Genomic DNA, 12458 nt, shown 5'->3' with positions numbered 1-12458 from the left:
GGGGGCCTGAGGTTGGGGTAACAAGGGAGAAAATTGAAAGCTGCTCCTAGCTTTAAAAAATTAAGATTTTCTGTATGTCAAAGCATACTCTGGACAACATTAAAAGATGGATGATAATCTGGGATAAAATGTTTACAGTAAAAAACGAAGGACTACGACACTTTACATGTAAGAAAACAGCCTGACAGATAAATGGGAAAGGGCTATTCCTTAGATGGCTCATAGAAGACAGACAAATGAGCACTACACATGGACACTGCCTAGTCACAATAAGGACCCAAGAGTGCAACTTAAGAACAAGCTATTATCTTAGGAACTAACCAAACTGATATTTAAAAGGAGCGATAACAAAATGCCAGTGAGACTGTGGTGAGGTGGACATGCTGGTACCCAACCAGAGGAATAGAAATTGGTGTGATCTGTCTGGAAAGCAACTTGGCAAAATGATTCTAAACAAATGTCCATCTTTTTTCCTAGTAATCCTACATTTAGAAATGTGTAATTGGGAAACAATCAGAGGTGCGGCCCCAAATTTGTATGTGAGAATGCTAATCACATTATTTATAGCAAAAGAAACAGAAAAATAACCCAGTTAAATAGAAATTTTAAAAAAACACATTAAATATCTAACAGTAAGATGGGTTAAACACAGTGGAATATCAGGCAGTTATATGAGTGTATACTTACAAGAAAAATAATGATAGAAATTTAATAATATAGAAATTTTAAACTAAAAATAAGTTTTATTATGGAAAATTTCAAAGACGCAGAAAAGTGGAATGATAAAATGATCACCTCAACTACTCATCTTATGGATTCAGTTATTAGCATTGTGTCATACTCATATCATTGTGTTTGCGTATGTATTTGCAGAACCATTTCAAAGTAACCGTGATATAATTTTAATGGCATGAATCATGATACATTCATTCACTCAATTAAAACATATTGACTGATTCCCAGAAAAAGAAAAAAGCTAACTGAGTCCATCACCACCAAACCAGTATTACAAGAAATGTTAAAGGATTTCTTTAAGAAGAAGAAAAAGATAAAAATTATGAATAATAAAATGGCAAAATTGCATACCTATCAATAATTACTTTAAATGTAAATGGATTACATGTTCCAATCAAAAGACATATAGTGGCTGAATGGGTATGAAAACAAGATCCATACATATGCTGCCCTCAAGAGACCCACCTCAGATCAGAAGACACAGAGACTGAAAGTAAAGAATGGAAAAAAGTATTTCAGACAAATGGAAATGAAGGGGGGTGGGGGGAAGTCAGGTAGAAATACTTATATCAGACAAAACAGACTTTAAAACAAAGGCTATAACAAGAGACAGAGAAGAACATTTCATATACAGCAGCCAAGATATGGAAGCAACCTAAGTGTACATCAATAAACAGTTGGATAAAGAAGATGTGGTATATACACAATGGAATATTTCTTGGCCATAAAAAAAATTTGAAATCTTACCATTTGCAACAACATGGATGGACTTAGAGGGTATTATGCTAAGTGAAATAAGTGGGACAGAGAAAGACAAATAGCATATGACTTCACTTCTATGTGGCATCTAAAGAACAAAACAAACAAAACAGAAACAAACTCATAGAAACAGAGAATAAAACTGCCAGATGAGAGAAAGGTTGAGGGATTGGGTTAAAAAGGTGAAGGGATTAAGTAGTAGTTACAAAATAGTCCTGGTAAATAAAGTACAGCATAGGGAATATAGTCAATAACATATAGTACCAGGTGGGTATTAGACTTATGGGGGGACACTTTGTAAGTTCTATAAATGTCTAACCACTATACAGTATACCTGAAACTAACATAATATTGAATGTCAACTATAATTGAAAAAAATTTAAAATTTTTTGAAACCTGTTTATTGAACAGCTACCACATGCCAAGCTAGGTGCTAGGGTATGGCAGTGAATAGGTACGTGTGTGTGGTGAGTGGAGTAACATGGTAGGGAAGGGATGGGACTCTTATATCCTGCAGGACTGCCTAGGACCATACTCCAGAAGGGACACTGCTCCTCTGCCCTCCTCCACTGCCACTGAGGTGAGGTGACAGATAACACTCTGTGCTGTCAGCAGCAGGAGGGTGGAGAGTGGGGTGGAGATGGGGGTGGGTGTCCTGAGGGTCAGATCCTGCCATAAATCGAGGGGCACTGCACTTTCTAATTGTGAGCTGGGCAAGGAATGTCAATTCGCTTGGCCTCAGTCTTCTTTTCCATAAAGTGGGAATGATAATATCAGTCTCACAAAGTTGAAGGAGGATTTGAATAGAGTGTGTCTAAAACACATAGTACAGCATAAAGGGGATTCAATAAGTGGTGGCTGTCAATATCATCATCCAGCTCCCAAAGGAAAACCAGTTTCTCCGCCAGAGGACACAGACTCTTTCGCGCAGGACAGCAAGATGCCCAGGCCAGCCCGATCTCTTCAGGACAAGGTGGCTGAGTGGGATTACTGTGTAACAGTAATAGAGGCAGATGGCAGGACTCTGAAAAGACGGGGAAGAAGGGTTGTCATGTCTGTTCTAGTAGCACCGTCTAATGGGCAGGGTGTGTGCCTCTGACCCCGTGCTGGGCACCAGTCTTACTCAGTCCCCACAGCCTGCCAGGCAGTTCTGACTATGATCCTTTTACCAGTGAGGACACCGAGGCTCAGAAAGCTAATCACACTTGTCCAAGGTCAAGAAGCTAAGCTAAGAAGTGAAAACCAAGCCAAGCCCATGACCTAGATGAGGAATTTCCTGCTATTCCCAGTAAAGAGAGATGCCACAGGCAGAGGCTATTGCAGAGAGGAATACTGGGAGTTGCAGAGAGGAATGTGCCTCCCCTTTGCTCTCAGGCCTGGCTTTGGAAGACACAAGGCTCTTCGGCCTCTGCTGTAAGAGGAGCTGAAAACTAGGAGTGGTGGCATAAGGCTCGGGACACTCTACAAATCCTCTTGATCCAAGACCTGCTGAGGTCCACCTAAACTTCCCGAAGGCCCCAGATACTATCATCAAAGGGAACATGCTTCAGCCCTAGCCAGTTTAGCTCAGCGGATAGAGCGTTAGCCTGTGGAATGAAGGGTCCCTGGTTCAATTCCCATCAAGGGCACATGCCTGGGTCATGGGCTTGATCCCCAATAAGGGGCGTGCAGAAGGCAGCTGATCAATGATTCTCTCTCATCATTGATGTTTCCAGCTCTCTCTCTCCCTCTACCTTCCTCTCTGAAATCAATTAAAAAATAATTTTAAAAAAAGAAACATGCTTAGACTCAAGAACACAGAAGACAGGAGTAATCCATCCTTAGGGGAGGTGTGGCTTCATGGTTAGAAACAGAACAGGCAAGTCAATGCAGCCAGAAGACATCCAGTCCCCTGCGGTTGTGGGGCAGTTACTTAACTATCAAGCAAGCAGGACCAGAGCCCAGTCCCTGGCGGGCCAGATACCCCAAACAGCTCTGCTCAGTCCATTGCCCCATGCCCTGCCATCAACACATAAAGATTCCTTCCTTGCTGCCAATTAATGGCTACTGACATATTTAGAATGCTCTATCAAAAAAAAAAAAATCAAACTAAACCATCCTTGTTCCCATCTAGCCCCTCATCCATCCTGGCGACCACACTCCCATCAAGAACACCTGCAATATCTTCTCTATCGGCAGAGTGGTGCTCTGTGGCTGCAATCAAACAAACCAACTAGAACAGTGGTTCTCAACCTTCTGGCCCTTTAAATACAGTCCCTCATGTTTAAATACAGTTCCTATGGTTGTGACCCCCAACCATAAAATTATTTTTGTTGCTACTTCATAACTGTAATGTTGCTACTGTTATGAATCGTAATGTAAATATCTGTTATGTAAGATGGTCTTAGGCGACCCCTGTGAAAGGGTCGTTCGACCCCCAAAGGGGCCGCGACCCACAGGTTGAGAACCGCTGAACTAGAAAGTTTTACTCAATAATGATCAGGGAAAAGAGAAGAAGAGAAAAAAATGGAAGGGGGTCCAAAAGAGCAGTGGTATAAGAGCTGGAAGCAGCCCCTCGTCCCCAACACACACACACACACACACACACACACACACACACACTCACTCACACACACACACACTCACAAACACACTCTCTCACACACACACTCACACACACTCACACACACACACTCACACATACACACACACACACACACACACACACACACTTCTTGAGCCAAAGCTCACCTCCAAATAAGGTTTCCACAAGTAACAGAATGTATTAGTCATTTAAAACAGCACTAAGTTAATTTGACTTGAATTTGATCAAAAGCGCTATAAATTGTCTCTTGACCCAGAAAGGAACACTTTTACTATGGCCAAAACAGAGTGCAACTCCGAGGCAAAAAGACTCAGAATAAAAGTTAAAGATGGGGATCGAGTTGAGTGGCAGAACAGGTTTAGAGAAACCAGCTGACCCCTTTCCTGCCCAAAGTGCATTCATATTAAGTGATCGCTGTCTTTAACTTTGAGTGCCAACCAATATCCTAGGAACTACGCTAAAATTGCCAAGGCATTTTTGCTGATTTTACAGCAGTTTAGGAAAAAAAATATGAATCACAAGTAAATGAAGTTACATATTCAAAAACTTAGGGAAACCTGATAAATTTTAGAACTACAAACATTCGGCATCATAAGTAATCTGCACTTAGGTGCCATCTGTCAATAAAGACTGAACTACAATGGGGCCTTGACTTACGTGTGTCCTGACTAACGAGATACCAGCTGTCTCTCGGCTGATTTTTTGCTTTGAGTTGATAGAGTAATTTGAGTTAACGAGCTCCTTAACGAGCTCGGTCTCAGAACAAATTAAACTCGTAAGTCAAGGCCCCACTGTACTAGCACCTAATAGTCACACTGCAGGAGGAGCGATAGCGCTCTAGCGCTCCCAGCACTTTTGGCGAAAGACAGGAGGAGCGTGATTGCGCTCCCCGGCACTTAAGCACCAGTCAGAGTCAGTCGGCAGGGCACCCTGGAAACACCAAGTCTTCGTACGGGGAAGGGCTGCCAGCAGGCTCTGCACTGGCAGCCTGGCTGGCAGCAGTGAACCCACCTACAGGCCACAGCACACTCATCAGAGGCAGCACACCACCAGGCAATGACAGCTCCACTCCCCACCTTAATCCTCTCTCTGCAGAACTCCAATCCTGACAAATTCCCTGATTGCTCCCAATCCCCAAGTGCTGTCGACTGTGCCAGGCTGACTTGCTGTAACCCAAGGGAGCAAGCAGTGGAGCCACACACCAAAGAACAGACACGCCTTACCGTGGCCTCTTCCCCGGGCAGCTCTCACATGAGTCGGGACGCGTGGGCAGCCACGCTTTCCCACTGTACTGCAGAGATTCCTGTCCACAGTCTGTCCAAGGAAGAGAGGGAAGGAGAGCCAGACACGCCCCAGAGCCCAGGACCAGACTGAAAAAAGACTTTGCTCGCAGATGTTGCAACTCGCCTTCCGCTGGGCAGCTAGCTTCACCCGGTCAGGGAGATCTGTTGTTCTAATCCGCCCAGCTGGGGTGACCTTTGAAACCCCTGGCTGCCAGCTATAGAGGCTCTCAATGGAGTCCTGGGGAAACCAGGGTGGAAGCTCATGGGTTTTCACAGAGCTGCAGATTCCAGTCTGAGTGTGGAGCGAAGGGAGGAGGCTGTCAAGCAGAGAGCTGAGCCCTTGGAGAGGCTGGGCACACCCCCAACTCTACATCTGGCCTGGAATGCCACTCACCCCTGGCACATCTGGCCTGGAATCACCACCCAGGGCTCGTGGGACATTTGCCTCCTGAGACCCTGCTCCTTTCTCTTTAACGTGAGGAAGCCCTGGTTATGATCCCTTGAGTGGGCGACAAGCCCAGAGAGCAGACGGATGGGGGAACTCCGGGCTGTAACTGTCTTAGGAAATCTGGGCTGAGATTTCAACCAGGCTCCACAGGCTGTGTTCACACAGTGCAGAGGACCCAGTGGCACTGGTCCTGCCCCCTGGGAGCTTCAGGAGCAGCCCCTGGAGCATACCCCTAAAACGTGGTAGCAAGGTGATGCCTAGCCCAGTACCTCTCCTCCTAGGGACAGAAGAATCTGATTCCAGAGGAATCTCTCATCCTATGCAACTCACCCATTGGGACAGACTGAGAACGTCTGAACTGGCAATGACAGGAATGTAAGCTTTTCTGTTGGCTCGTGTCTGATTCCTGAGTAACTGGTATTCTCCTAACACCTACATGACCCCTTACCCTCTAGCTCATCCATTCTTAAACTTCTTGATCCCAGCACCCCTTCATGGTCCTAAAAATTACTGGGGATCCCAAAGAATTTTCGTTTGTAATTTATTGCTATCAATTTTCACTGTGTTAGAGATTAAAACTAAAAAATATTAGTTCATTTAAAAGCATCAATAAGCCCATTATGTGTTAACGTAACATTTTTAAAAGAAAAAATGTATTTTCCAAAACAAAAAAAGTAAGAAGAGTTGTTTTTGCTGTCTGACGTAATGGAAGACACCAAAATTTTCATATCTGTTTCTGTATCTAAGCTGTTGTGACATCACAGTATTAGTATCTGTAGCTACTAGAAAGCGCCACTGTACACTGGGAGAGAAGGTGAGTGAAAAGAGCAAACAACATTTTATTACAAAAATGATTTGGACTCATGGCCTCAAGGACTGAGAAGGGTCCCCAGGGCACATTTTGAGAACTGCTGCTTTAGTCTATCCCCCTGCTCTCTTTGTCACCAAGGGCCCTCACTTCTGTCCTCCTTAAATACACAAGTGGAAGAGTGGTTTCATGAAGGTAGTGGTGTGCAGCTTTTAGCGGGGACGGGGAAGAGGGTGAATCAGTATTTAATCTGGTTCCATCTTTTCTTCCAAAGAAAACGGTTGAACAAATGTGGACCAGAGAGATTTGAAACCTGAAACAGACACCGATGAAGAGAACACATTAAGTCATTTAAGTTCTTGGCTAAGAACTAAAGGTACACCCAGATTCTGAAAGAACTTGAACGTAGTAGATATGTGAATATTTTATGGCTAATAAAGGAGGAAAGAATAAAAAAGTCCCACAATGCTGTTCACCACTGAGGAATGGGGCAAATCGGATTTAAGTCTCCTTAGACGGAGGTCTCTGGTAGTGGACACTCATTTGATGTGGACAAAATCATGGAAGGTATGTTTATCAAATCAGTGGATTATACTAAGCAAGTAGGAACATCTACCACGTTGGATGCTAAATACACCTTGAAAAATCAGCAAAAGGGACCAGAGCTTGAGAGGACATTTAAAAGAACAAATTTTAAGTTCCCACACGTAGGCTCAAAACACACACACACACAAAAAACAACAACAACTGCCAAGTACAAAATGGCTGATTGGAAATAACACAGACTCTGGTCCCATGAAGGTTAGGTCTGGTCCCACGTTAGGAAAGCGCATCAGATTCCACGCATCATAGTTGGCAGCCAGGCAGTTGTATGGTTATATGATTAACCTGTCTTCCCCCTGGAGCACGAGCGTCACCAGGTCACAGGTCCTGTGTGTTTACCTCACTGCTGTATCCCCAATGCCCAGAATGCCAATAAGCAAAATTACTGATAAGTTCTCAATAGATCATTGTGGAATGCATGAATGAATAGAGTTTTGGGTTAAAAAAAACATTTAAAAATCATTTCCAAATTATGACTCCCTTTAATTTTATTGCACAGGGACTCTTGTGAATGCTAGAGAAAGGACGTAGAGAAAGCAGTGCAGTGGGAGAACACGCCACATCATAAACTATCTACTCCTTTGGGTCCCACAGGCAATTAGTTCAAGACACATGCCAGTCTCGTTCTAAGCCCGGCATGTAGCTTGTGCATCCATCCTACTGTTTGCTTCTCAGCGTGAAATGGGCATAATGATGCTCCGCTGGGGGTACACTCTCTGGGTTTCTCTGAGCAACTCGGTTCCACATCCCGGGATTCCCAAGTGAAATCATGCAAAGCCAGCCGGCTCTGCCTCCCACCGCTGAGTTTTCCCCGAGCACCAGGCAGCCTCTCCCTCCCCAAGGCTTCCTGGGCCTTTCCTCTTGCAAAACACATTAAAGGAGAGGCTGGGCTTCTACGAGCAGATGAGCTGCCCACGCCAGCCTGGCCACATCAACAAAGCAGCAGACCGCGGGTGGGAGGAGGGTGTCTGCTCAGCAACACAACCCTGAGTGCCCACATCTTTGGCAGAAAGTTATTTTTAAGTTTTCTCGAAAGGGGACACACGCACACATACACACACAGACCGAATAAAATAAATACACCCAACCGCACACAGTGTGAACGAGCGAGGCCTGGTCCCTGGAGCTGCTCTCTTCCTGCTGGGGTTCTTGCTTAATTTGGGATTTAATGAGAACAGGCTGAGAGCAGCTTTCTGCAGTAAAAGTCACACGCAAAAAGCAAGCAGAGCCAGAAACCCTGATTATAACTAAATTAGCAAAATGCACATTCCTATCACAATCTAGCAACAATCCTAAAGTTCGCTCACTTCATTATCAGGTATCACCCCTGCAGAGGGGTCACACGTGTGTTTATCCAATCATCCCCTCCTCAAACGCCTCTGGTCTGCTAGGCCATACCAATTGTGCCGTTTTTTTAAACCCCATGAAATGAGCACTGTGAGTACGTACTCAGGTCCGTGCGAGCCTGGGCAATCAACTCAGGGAACAGGAACAGTACTCACAGCTCCCATCCCCACGATGCCCCATCGCCAGGAACACACTGCTCGGCTGTGGTCTTCGATGCTAAACTGTGTGGCCTGAGGCAAGTGACAATATGAAAGTCTTAATCTACCCATCTGTAAAGTGGGGCCACTACTAATACCCACCCCCACCCTGCAGGGTTGCTATGAGGGTTAGCAGTGTGTTTAAAAAGCATCCCCAGAGCAGTCACTGGCACAGAATAAGTTCTCAGTCCCTGGTGGCTGCTATTGTTAACGTTGCCGTTGTTTTCAGATTTCTGTCAAAGCTCAGGGGATAGAAGCAGCCGTGGCCAAGAAGGGAGCCGGCACAGGAGAAAACAGAGGATAGCACCAGAGGTAAACTCGCACAGAAGCGAGTCAGTGACTCTAGTGCTTACTAGGCTATAGCCCAACCAGCTGTGTGACCTTAAGAAAGTCAGCTTCCTGCCCTAGTGCACCTGTCTCCTCTATAGGACACCTGGACAGGTAGGAAAGGTTCCAGCAGGGGAAGCCAAGCCCAGAGCAGGAACAGGATGCTGCGGGACACCAGGGAGGAGGCGAAGGCCTCCCTACCAGAGTTTTCTGTTCCGGGCCCACCACACAGGCTCCACGGGAGCAGCAGCCAAGTCAGGCAGGCACACCTGGTCCTCAGGACACACCAGCAAAGGCCACGAAAGCTCTGAAGACTGGGCAAGTGCTAGTAACAGGTGCCTATACCGTTATTCCAGCTTCTCAGCCGAGGCCGCTCCCAGGTCTGTCCACAGAGGGGCTGGGGCTGAAAGAGCTGAGCAGGACCCCCAGGAAAAAAGAAGAGAGACAACCAATCATGGCTACTGTTTAGTGAGCACTAACTATGTGTCAGGCATGGGAGTAAGTACTTAAGGTGACGTACCTCATTTAATCCCTTAGCAGAGTGGCAAATATTAATAGCAAAATTAATGGGGGGGTATCATTCAGTATAAAATATATTCCTTTTCTGCCCTAACCGGTTTGGCTCAGTGGATAGAGTGTCGGCCTGCGGAATGAAGGGTCCCAGGTTCGATTCCGGTCAAGGGCATGTACCTTGGTTGCAGGCACATCCCCAGTAGCGGGTGTGCAGGAGGCAGCTGATCAATGTTTCTCTCTCATTGATGTTTCTAACTCTCTATTCCTCTCCCTTCCTCTCTGTAAAAAAATCAATAATATATATATATATTATTGGGAGTTCTGCCTTCCCGTGAGAGCCTCAGGCATCAGGCTAGAACAGTATCTTCCCAGGAGAGGGGGGCAGGAAGCACTGCTGATGGGAGGGGCTGCAGAGATGGGGAACAGCGATAAGAACCAAGGCTGATAAGGACCAAATCTGCATTTGAAGACTCTCCAGCCTCAAGTGCCCACAGCTCTTGCTGGGGCCCAGGCAGTTGCCAGTGCCCATCTGGCTCTGGCATGTCCATAGCTCACTTGAGCTTCCTTTACGAAGAGGCCCGACGATACTTCCCCACTGTGACACAGCAAAGAAAACACACAGCCAACCTGACTTACCAACTCCTACAGGTTCCGAGATTTGAAAGTGGGGCTTGGAGTTGTTTTCTAATTACTCCTACGAACACAATCCGCCTCCTCTGGCTGAAGCTGAAGGCCTGGCAAACGGTGTGATGAATTTCTAGTTTTCCTTCCACTCTTAGTTATTAGCACTAAGACAAGACAGTAGGTGCACAGAGAAGGTGAATGGGGAGGCAGCCAAGACTGGGTGTCTCTGCCTGGCTGGTGTGGCTGAATGCCGACCTATGAACCAGGAGGTCATGGTTCAATTCCCGGTATGTGGGTTGTGGGCTCAATCACCAATAGGGAGCGTGCAGGAGGAAGCCAATGGATGATTCTCTCTCATCACTGATGTTTCTATCTCTCTCTCTCCCGCTCTCTTGTTCTCTGAAATCAATAAAATATATATTAAAAAAAAAAAAGACTGGGAGTCTCCCACATGCTGGAGGAGGGAGCATGCTCAATCCAGGTAGGTTTTTTCCCATGCAATTTTCAGACTGGCCACCTCACCTACAAAGAGGCCCAATCACTACTTTAGGGTCAAGCCCAGACTTGTGTCAAGAACATAGCTGGTCACCACTAGTACTAGCACTCTAGTAACAATAAAATGAACCTGGCACACAGCAAGCACTTAACAAATGGTAACTCTTCAATAACAGTCAATTATGATGAAGAAGCAGAGGTATCATATTTCACTTAGATGCTCTAATTCATTTCGATATTGTTGCAGATATAGCCGTATCTATCACAAAGAGTAGACTGCTAATTCATACTCTTATGTTGACTTCTTTTTATCAGTTACTTGACAATGGCTAGATAATAAGCATTGTTCTCACCCTCCCAAATTGTGATTTACTGTTAGCACAGTGGATATGGCTGGATCACAGAATTCGGGGGAGACCCAAATCATCTAATTCAACACCCTTATTTTACAGTTGAAGAAATGGGCCCAGAGTGGACCTATGTATCCTCAAACATGGAGGCAGGGATCTCCACAGTTTTTGAGGCACAGAGAAAGGGCCAGGACCATCTAAGCCAGCGGTTCTCAACCTGTGGGTCGCAACCCCTTTGGGGGTCGAACGACCCTTTCACAGGGGTCGCCTAAGACCATCGGAAAACACATATATAATTACCTATTGTTTTGTGATTAATCACTATGCTTTAATTATGTTCAATTTGTAACAATGAAATTGGGGGTCACCACAAATTGAGGAACTGTATTAAAGGGTCGCAGCGTTAGGAAGGTTGAGAACCACTGATCTAAGCAGAGCTGCGCTGGGGGGAAGAGAAGGGGCAGATGGTGCTGCATGTCTAAGAACAAGGGAACTCATTTGGAAAAGAGCTGGACCAAGAGGAGTTTTGAGAGATATAGTCATTATATTGGTTGAGACTAGGTTGTGGAGGACCTAGAGGATAGCAATGCCTTTAAATAAAGCTGTCCAAAGGGTTTCTATTTAAAATTCACATTGAGCTACTGACAACTTACAAAATGCTTTCCCAATCAAGATCTCACTTCAACTTCACTACCTATTGAGATATCCCAAACCCCATTTTACTGATGAGAAATCTGAGGTTCAAAGGCCAAGGGACTTGCCCAAAGTCACAGAGCTAATAAAGCAGAACTAGAATCTAGTCCTTACACCACGTCCTGGCTCAATATGATAACATGCTCAGGAAAGATTAAGCAAGATATGTTAAATCTTATAATAAATACCATGCCCAACAGGAAATTTCCAGCATAACAACTGTGTTGATAGTCCCTTGGATATTATTGAAATGATATCTGATGGGTACAAATTTGACTAATGTAGTCAATCCTTAGCTCAGGGAAAGTCCTTTATATTTGTCCTAAACAAATGGATGACTTCATTCCAATCCCTCAGGCCTGAGGGTGAGACTAGGCATAGTGACTAATCTGTAGGAAATGTATGTACCACCTATATTCCTCTCCCCATACACAGAGATGTTCTCTCTTCCCATTCACAACACAGAAATCTCTGTGTTCTTCTCCAGAGCTTGCTGCTCTTCTTCAGGCTCCCCTCAACTCTGCTTCCACTGGCTGGGCACAACCCCAATCCTCCGCCTTGGGTACTAGACCAGAACTGCCAGGAGGATGCCTTGGCCATGTGACAAACCCTATGTTTCCACATGCAGTTCACCCCTTGCCCTTACCCAATCTCCCATGATATGAGGGCCCATTCCCAGGACAGCCTTCAGC

The 12458-nt window shown here is 45.3% G+C and overlaps 1 protein-coding gene across 1 annotated transcript in view; it reads right to left on the bottom strand.

Moving 5' to 3' along the window:
• MYLK (myosin light chain kinase) overlaps window positions 1–5429 on the bottom strand; it is a 178218-nt gene extending 172789 nt beyond the window's left edge. Inside the window, exon 1 of the mRNA XM_059687642.1 lies at window positions 5302–5429. The gene's annotated coding sequence lies outside the window, so the exon portion shown is untranslated. The remainder of the gene's footprint in view (window positions 1–5301) is intronic.
• Window positions 5430–12458: the final 7029 nt, after the last annotated feature.

The sequence above is a fragment of the Myotis daubentonii genome, chromosome 3 (assembly GCF_963259705.1).
Source record: "Myotis daubentonii chromosome 3, mMyoDau2.1, whole genome shotgun sequence".
Taxonomy (NCBI): domain Eukaryota; kingdom Metazoa; phylum Chordata; class Mammalia; order Chiroptera; family Vespertilionidae; genus Myotis; species Myotis daubentonii.
This window is presented reverse-complemented; position numbering and strand designations above follow the sequence as displayed.